This window comes from Sinohyriopsis cumingii, chromosome 17 (genome assembly GCF_028554795.1).
Source record: "Sinohyriopsis cumingii isolate HCF-2022 chromosome 17, ASM2855479v2, whole genome shotgun sequence".
Lineage (NCBI taxonomy): Eukaryota > Metazoa > Mollusca > Bivalvia > Unionida > Unionidae > Sinohyriopsis > Sinohyriopsis cumingii.
Genome location: NC_142977.1, coordinates 80,766,597 through 80,776,665, shown reverse-complemented (window position 1 = coordinate 80,776,665; position 10,069 = coordinate 80,766,597). Strand labels below are relative to the sequence as shown.

At 32.5% G+C, this 10,069-nt stretch overlaps 1 long non-coding RNA gene across 1 annotated transcript; it reads left to right on the top strand.

Annotated features, from left to right (window-relative positions):
• Positions 1-6,023: 6,023 nt before the first annotated feature.
• LOC149779313 (uncharacterized) lies at positions 6,024-9,855 on the top strand. The gene is made up of 4 exons (XR_016415390.1): positions 6,024-6,055; positions 6,966-6,995; positions 9,160-9,254; positions 9,665-9,855. It is a non-coding gene; the product is annotated as an uncharacterized LOC149779313 (long non-coding RNA).
• Positions 9,856-10,069: the final 214 nt, after the last annotated feature.

Sequence of the window (10,069 nt, the reverse complement as noted above, 5' to 3'; positions counted from 1 at the left end):
TACACATATATATATATATATATATATATATATATATATATATATATATATGTGTGTGTGTGTGTGTGTGTGTGTGTGTGTGTGCATCTATGAATGTGATCCTGAAATTAATTATTATTTTTTAATTACTTTTAGTAGTAGTAGTAGTATTAGTGTAGTTCTTACAGTTTGCTATGATCCTAGATGCACAACTGGTGGCTTTGGCTGTCTTGGAACAAGTGGAAATTGCTACAATAGATGATTTTGTGTCAGGGTATGTAAGCACGAATATATATATACGATTTAGAATGATTACGTATACAGCTCGAACGAATTTCTTCTAATCGAATCTGCGAGCGTACGTACATCGTACAAATGTACTTACGAAGAGACATACATATATACTTACATTCAGACACCCACTTTATCTTTCTTGTAGCTAGCCAATCGACACACAAGAACTTAGCTTTACCCGTACCAATAATAGTAGTAGCGGTAGTAATAGTATTAGAAAGCATCATTATCATCTATGATTACCTAATTTACCTTTTAGGGAATGCTCTCAAATTTGTCTTTCCCACTTTACCATTTTATAGACTGAGAATGAAATGCATTTGTTGGAGAGTTCTTGATACACTAAGGATTGGGTTTATATCGGCCTGATTATGTTCTTTTCTATTTCCAGATTGGTTACGAATACCGGTTTCGTTTCTGTGACTTGTAATGCCTGACACGACTACATACATTGACAATTGCTGGTACAAAGAAGATGGATTCTGTTTGTACAAATAGGTTGGGCTCCCTGACAACTATTCCAACATTTGAATTTTGAAATGTCCTTTTCTGTAAGAAATATTCATAAAACATACTATTAAACCTTGATGTCACTTGTCGACGTTTCTATTCTATAATCATGTGTATTTGATAATATGTTGGTTATGATCAAGGAACCAGAAGGAAATATTAGCTTCGAAAAGTAATGACTTCTGAAACTATGATTTATTACGAATAGCGTTTCATAATTTATGGATAGATTTACAGCATTAACATTAGTCTGACTATGTCTATACAAATAAACTTGAAAGCTATCAAACGATTTGGAGAAATAATTATAATGGATGCTTTATCGGATAGAGGATATCATCATCCTTTTTATCAGAGAAACAATCTGCAGCTTTAACTTTCAATAATTTCATCAGAATACCTCAGCAGCATATCACATTCTCTGGATGCAAAATAATTTTACCAGATCTTAAGCGGATATAGGTACACACATCACATTGTACACTAAATAATGTAGACCATTACAAATAACTTTCCGAGCGTATTACTGAGAAAATGGGCTCCTCAATTACTAAGGGATAAGTAAACAGCATCTCTGGCGATGCCACCTATTACCATTTGGCAGCAACAAACAAGTTAATATACACGCACCTGCATTGCATGTAGATGTAGCTATATGTTTTCGAAATTTTGGAAACCCACGTTTAGGAAATCTTTATTGCATAATATTCTCCTGTCAGGCTTGATTTATCCTCAATACCCTCAACTATTAGGCCAATCGTACGAAAATATGGAGTGCCTAATTGGCGACATTGTGCTGTATCTTACACGTTGCATAAAAGTAATGTTAGACTGGAATTTGGTTAAAATTTCGTTTATAAAATGAAATCCTAATTATAAAAGACAGCCGAGGAAGTGTAATACAAATAAGGTTGCCTATTGCTTTTGTAAATGGTCATATAGCGTATCGAGTAATATAGAAACACACGGTGAAGTTTATCTTGTGCATGCTACAGTACATTTTACAATTATTGGCAATGTTTGCTTAGATAAATATATACGAATATGGACAGATATCCGGATATAAATAAATAAACGAAAAACATTTTGAGATCAGAAATCCAGCATAACTAAGAATATATAAGAATAATATTTCCCCTGGGTGTATGTTGGCCCTGTAAGCGGAAAACTGGTCCATCTTTACCATTTTGTTTTTTGGTATTTTTTGTAACCTTGTTTATGATTAAAAGACAATATGATTCATTTTAAGACTGTATCTGAACAAAAGAAACCAAAACAAGTGAGCACTGACTTAGGCCAAAACATATTTCTGGTCACCATCACCAACATGTACACAGAATATCTTGAAAATCGAAACTTCCCGTGTCTTTTCTCGTCGCATGTAAGAAAGTAACGAATCTCCTGGAGTCGATTCCATATTCGTTCAAGAGAGGTGACGATGATTCGAACGTATATGTGGAAATATTACTGAAGTGGTATAATGCATCAAATTTATGATAATATAACGTTCATAATAAAAACAGATAAATGACAGAGAACATCAAAGAAATCCATAACATATAACAACATTAAATTTTATAGAATTTAAAATACACTGTAATTTTTGGTTAATAATTTCAAAAAATTACCAATCCCAAAACATTCTATCTTGATCTATCTCTTAGATAATATCTCATGTTTATGATGCAGCTTTCACAGTGTTTTCATTTGATGTTTCTACGCCTGCAAACAACAATGGTTACATGAACTTTTCAACGTCTTTAACCAGCATTAATGTTCATCTCAAAACATATTTATAAAATTCAATGTACACTTTTAATATTTGGATTGCTTGCAGACAAATTAAAATTAGCCCCCGTCCCAATCTCCCTCTCACAGAAAAGTCTTGAATTGTGTCAACCATTGAATGAAATTTATCAACTTTATTTTTAAAAAATTCAGAAGATAGCTTATATTTAACACTGGACGAAACATTATAATAGTTTCATTAAACGTAGAACATCTCATAGTAAAATTACTATGAAATGCAATTAGATGCCTTTGATAGTATACCATTCTGTCTGATGGCGTCAGGATGTCATCTGTGGTGTAAATGGCGGTTAATAAATCACGTGATATCGAAAACATATTCTATGGACTAAATATAAACTTAAAGTTAGATAGATTCTCTAAGAACCGGATCATATTAACTTAGAAATAATGATATTTCGTCTCACTCACATATGAATTTAGAAATAAAAATAATATTCATCTCACTCACATGCATGCAATATGTATATATTATAGGTATTGTGAAATCTGGACCTATGTAATACACCTCAATAAAAACTTCTGCTGCTTAAGATTCGAAATATAAATATTAATAACATATAAATGAGAAAAATATATAAGTTATCTTCTAAATCAGGACATTATATGTATTAGACAAAACGTGTAACATAAAGCGGAAAAGGAAACATTTTCTGAATGTTTTGATTAACTGCGCATATACTCCAGTTATATAAAAAGCGGAAAGAAAACATACTGTTTGGATAATGCGATTATTGTTTAAATTAATGAATGTGTATGCAGTTAATTTTTATTTTAACTTATCGACATTAATATATATTTCGTGATAACAATTTTTAAAATTTCTATATTTAAGCTCGTCCACTATATTATGCGCGCGCGCGCGTGTGTATGTGTGTGTGATTTGGGTTTTTAAGGTAGATTTAACAATTTTTCAGTGATATCGCTACGATGTCTGCAGTGTGGCAGTTGAGTCATCATGCCGCATACATGTAGCATCATATCCCATCCAGCCATATTATCCTGACACCAAGCCGATCAGTCCTAACAGCAGCTTCTTAATGTTGAGCGCCTAGTGAAGCAGCTGCAATTACCATTTGTATAAGTCTTTCGAATGACCCGACCGGGGTTCAAACCCGTGACCCCCGCATTAGAGGCGGACGCTTTAAACACTTAGCCTACCGGAGCGGTCATATTACAAAACAAACAACCTGAAATATGAACTGATATTATACAAAAGCCACCAGCAACACTGAGCACTGTTAATATTTGTCCTATTGACGTAATTATGACGAACAAAAAGCGAATTGTATGTCCTAGACTTTCTCTTTTAAGTACAGATTTGCGCTTACTACACGAGAACCTATTTTCATGTGTGTATCACAAAACCGTAAATCAACAATTGCTAAATATCCTTCTACGTCCATTACGGAAGTAGTAATATGTTAACATGTGTGGATTTATTATCTTGATAGTTAAACAATATTTGACGTCTCACTATTTCCCATTTCTAAGGGATGTCAAATGTGTGTAATTATCTGGTTGAATTACATAATTATATCAAAGTAGATGCAAAATACATGTAACAGACATCCTCATAGAGACTGGGAGTTTTACAGTTAAATCATGTTGATACATTAGATTACTGGCAGGACTGCAGGGAGAGGTGACTTACTTTCATTTGAAATAAAATGTTATTGGAGTGTATTTTTTCCCAACACTATAGCGCTCTTAGGCTATAGTACATAAGCTTGACCAATAAAACAGCGTATTTTTCCAAGCATGCAATTGATTTCTGGTGCAGAATGATCCATACATACCCTCAGCTGTCCACATACTCCGTGAAAATGCCTACGAGAACAACCTAGTCAAGATATCTCGGCGGCAGACTTTACTTCTGGCTACCACTTATACGTCTTTGGTCAACGACTACGTTGCTTCTTGTCATAGAAAGTCTAACTAGTATCGTGGAGAATGCATGATCTGTCATAAAAGACGCAATACGATACACCATAGCATGAAACTCAGAAGGTACGCGCAGCTGCCGCTAGACAAGTATTTATGTAAACGGTGCAGGCAGGAGAAACCGGTGCAATTAGTTGTTCATTATCATCTAGGGGACCATTAATACATGAAATGTTATATCGTTTTCAGGCAAGTAAAGAAACGTGTCTTCCCCGGAGATACCACCAAAATCCTGATCAATGTAGTTACGTTCCGCAGTGATTATAATTATTTATTCACTCAATATTTTAATATAATTTCGAAAAACAAAGTAATCTTCATTACGCTATCTTCGGAGAACAATGTTAAAGAGTGTCCAGACCATAAATCTGTTCTAGGTAAAAGCACAGATTTAGAATCCAAAGTCGATTGAGCATTCGAATTAATTTCGAAATATTGACTAAGGAGGCACGCTTGTATGTCCCCGGGGTAGGATCAGAGCATTCTTTATAACCTGTTTCAAAACATTGACAAGCTGATCATTAATTTCAACATTACTGTGACATCTACGAATCCACATCTACCCTTAATTATTTTAGAAGGTTTCATGTCCCTATCTTGAAAATAATAATGCAAGCTATTGAAAACCTCACCCCCGTCTTTCATCTGAAATCACTGGGATAATTTAAAACTATTTTCCAATTTAGTATTGTCCTATATATTGTATATATGCATTGTTTTTTGTTCACACATAGATTAACACCCGTATAGTGTAGCTTCCTTATAAATGATGGATGGATGGATAGATCGGAAAGTTCGCATGCATAAAGGTCATTCGGTAAATAAATATAGCTAATATTTAAAGAATACGTTGCAACATCTTGTAACGATTTTTGAAACGAATGACACATTTCAACTGCAGATTATATTGTTTGGATTTTGGATTTTCTAAATTAAGTGCCTGGGTATATCAGGAATAACGTAATTGGACATTAGGTACCTCTTGATGGAATAATGATAGCTGCTAGAAACATTAAGTAAATCATATTCCTATAAATGAAATCAACTCCATTCCGTCGGAAAACATGAAAAGGTAACGAGTTATGTAGGTAAAGCTAGTTGGAAAGTTAGTTGCTTCTCGTTTCTTCAGTATGTTGATACTCATAATTTATTCTCGAAATATTACCAAGTGCATGTTGCGGTACTTGGAAGAATTACTTACAGCCTTTTATTTTTCTTGGTACCATTAATCACATATTTCTACACAAAACACTAAAGGGTCTCGTTCGCGGTCGAAACATTTCACTAGCGTGTACAGCACTTACACCAGCTTCTGAATTTCACCACATGTTTCGTGTCCAGGCTATGTTATCTTCAGGATAGTTGGCCTTACATGATTAAAAGAGTGCTTCCTTGTTCGTGTCCCATAGACAGGTCACGTAATGTTTCCTATAAATTTGGACGTAGACACAAGGGTGAATATAGTCTCAAAACAGCGAACAGATAACTATGAAGCTTGTCCTCTTATTCCTTTTCATTGGTAAGTGTAATTCTAATTGAATAGACACACACACACACTATCTCCCCCCCCCCTTCTCTCCCTGAGAGTAGTGGTAGTAGCAGTCGGTATCAAGGATCAACGCCAATGTGCATTCGAGTGCTGCATAAATTAGGTGATAACCTTCGGCGTTTATATTTGTGAAATTATAATCATCACAAATGTAATGAACGCGTTAACAAATGACACTAAAATGGTAATATTGCAAACTGCCTCATATGTCATCAAACATGATAACACCATCATATAACAAACATATCGAGTAGAAGTGGCATATATGATACAGGAAAGATATAGTCTAGTAAAGAAGCATGGATGGTTTTGAAACTGCCACAGGATTATGTCATTTTATTCGTCCATTTTGTGTACGTGTTGGTGAGTTGAAGAGCACTAGTCAAGCTCTACACGGAGAGACGTTCAATGTATTTTTAGCGTGAAAGCTTGGAAAGAATGGAACAGATTATGTATCAAACTTCGCTATTAGAATTAAACTAGTAATACAATCTATTAATATGTACCTATATATCCTGTTCTCGGAACACAACATGTATATTATGCGGATGTCAAAGCTGCCAATATACTAACTTGCTTGTCCGCGTTACGTTGGTTTTATTCAAGTAGGGCAGAATAGTTGATAGGTCAGTTACTGATGCCATCTCCACAAATAATAACCATTTATTCCTGGTAAATTAATTCTGTCCATCAGGTTTATATTATTGACTTAATGTCATTGAAAATCTCCTCTAAAGAGAGTTTGAATATTAAAATGGAATAACATCATCATTAGTATTATTGTCATTATCAAAATTATTATTATTATTATTATTATTATTATAATTATTATTTTTATCATTATTATTATTATTATTATTATTATTATTATTATTTATAGCCTCCAGTTTGTTTGTGGTCGGGAATGTAGGTAAGTTTCTCAACGTTGTTCGTCACATTAAATATACACAGAACAAGATATAATTTTTACAATCGAGATAGCACCAATACGAAACAATGAAATTGTAAAAAAGATTGATGCATATATCAGTATATTTATACGAAATATTATTCGTGCAATGGAGTTGATTTTGCTGTTATATATATATAGACATATATATATATATATATATATATATATATAGAGACATATATATATATATATATGTATGTATGTCTGTCTGTCTGTTTGTATGTATGTATGTATGTATGTATGCGTGTACAAAGATAATATTAATAATAATAATATAACAATAATAATAATATACGAACAATAATGATAAAAATAATAATTTTCTTTCAGTATAAGTTCATAGACAATAAAATCTGCATTTCACACAAAATATACTGTAAAAGTCACAAAACAATATTATGAAATCAACTTGCTCAAAGGATCAATTATGGAAGAATTTCGAGAAGGAGCTAAATGGAACACTTCTTTCAAGATTTTGTTATTACTATAAGCTATACTATATCTAAATGAGCACACCCTCCTTCCGAGTAAAACGAAATGGTTATTTACATTGTTCCTCAAATGCACCGATATATCGATCGGTTAAGTAAAGACATATTATCAGCAAACCTGCAGTCATCCACAAACAAACAATGTTACATTCAATAGAAGACCCATTCACATCACGATATAACATGATTAGTTTATATATATATATATATATATATATATATATATATATATATATATATATATATATATATATATATATATATATATATATGTATGTATATAACAGATATGGGGATAGAAAACCTCCTTGCTGCAAACCATTTCTCACACTGAAAGACAAATTAGTTATCTAACCCCACTTTACTCAAAATTGTTCTTTGTCATACCAATTAAACAGCAAGCTAACAACATGCAATTGAATGTTTCTATCAATTAGCTTTCTGAATAGGTCCACGGATTTATTCGGTTGAAAGCCTTCTTAGCATCTAAGAAACATACATAAACTGGACAAATTATTTCACATCTTCGAAGAAAACTTAGCTCTAGACCTTTGGATATCACATTGACCTTCAAAATATGCAGCTAACTGGTTTTGTCAGATACATCTTCGCTCTTAAACGTTTGATCGAGTTGCTTATTAGTATAAGATTTATTCTAGTGATATCTATAACCATGCATACATACATACATACATACATACATATATATATATATATATATATATATATATATATATATATATATATATATATATATATATATATATATATATATATATATATATATTCAGACTGAGAACGTTAAAACAATATAGAATTTTCATTGCTGCGAAATATTAATAAAATTTGACTTGGGGTTTGCATTGTCGTGTAACCTTAAAATTTGTTCACTTTTACTATTGATCTGCCATATTGATGGTAGCCTTGTTTATAATTAAAAGAACATAATTCATGTTTCAAATTTAGTCGAACCAATTCCGCCGAACGGATGTGTTCGCTGATTTAGAACGAAACATATTCCTGGTCACAATGTCTAAGTAAATGATTCTATATTTCCCGCACTTTAAAACTGGTTTGTAAAACATTTTGAAACATTACAATTCTGTGCTCATTTCAAGAAAATAAAATTGATATTGTTCAGTTACATTTTATACATTTTATATGAAATAAACATAAATGTAAGACTCAATGTTTCAGAAGATTTGTTCTTTGAATAGATGATAGAACATTCGCGCTCATCAATTGCAAATGATATTTATTAAATTAATGAACATTACAAGCCTTTTAATTCGACTGAGAAAAAGAAATGCTCAACGTTATTTGTTATGAAGTGGCTACAGATCTACGATTCTTATTAAAAGCTCAACGTAGTGTAGTGAAAAGATTTTGAAATGTAATTGGATGACTGTCATTATGCAGTTGTCATATATTAAATCACAATGTCATATATGATATCCTAAATTGTTAGTAAATTGCATAATATTGAAAAACTCAGAAATCGATATATGTATATATGTGTGTGTGTGTGTGTGTGTGTGTGTGTGTGTGTGTGTGTGTGCAAATCTCTGCATGTGATCCTGAAATTAATTATGTTTTATTTATTGTTACTATTATTATTATTATTATTGTAGCTCTTATACCTTGCTATGATCCTAGATGCAAAACTGCCGGCGTTGGCTGCCTTGGAACAAGTGGAAATTGCTACAATAGATGCTTTTGTATGGGGGTATGTAATCTCGAATACATATATACGATTTAGAATGGCTACGCATACAGGTCTGACGAATTTCTTCTAGAGGGCTCTGCGAACCACATACATACATAAGTACTTACGAAGAGACATACATATACACTTACATTCAGACACCTTCTTTATCTAATTCTTGTAGCTAGCCAATCGACATTCAAGAACTTAGCTTTACCCGTACCAATAATAGTAGTAGCGGTAGTAATAGTATTAGAAAGCATCATTATCATATATGATTACCTAATTTACCTTTTAGGGAATGCTCTCAAATTTGTGTTTCCCACTTTATCATTGTATAGACTGAGACTGAAATGCATTTTTGGGAGACTTCCTGATACACTAAGAATTGGTCTTTTATCGGCCTCATATGTACTATTTTTTATTTACAGGAACGTGAAGACCGAAATTGTATTCAGTGTTACTTGTAATACCTGACACGACTATATACATTGACAATTGCTGGTACGAAGAAGATGGATTCTGTTTGTACAAATAGGTTGGAGTCCCTGACAACTATTCCAACATTTGAATTTCGAAATGTCCTTTTCTGTAAGAAATATTCATAAAACATACTATTCAACCCTAATATCTCGTGTTTATACTCTATAATCATGTGTATTTGATATTATGTTGGTAATGATCAATTAACCAAAAGGAAACATTATCTCGGAAAGTAATGTCTTCTGAAACTATGTTTAATTACGAATAGCGTTTCATAATTTATGGATAGATTTACAGCACTAGCACTAGTCTGACTATGTTGTCTATACAAATAAACTTGAAAGCTGTCAAAT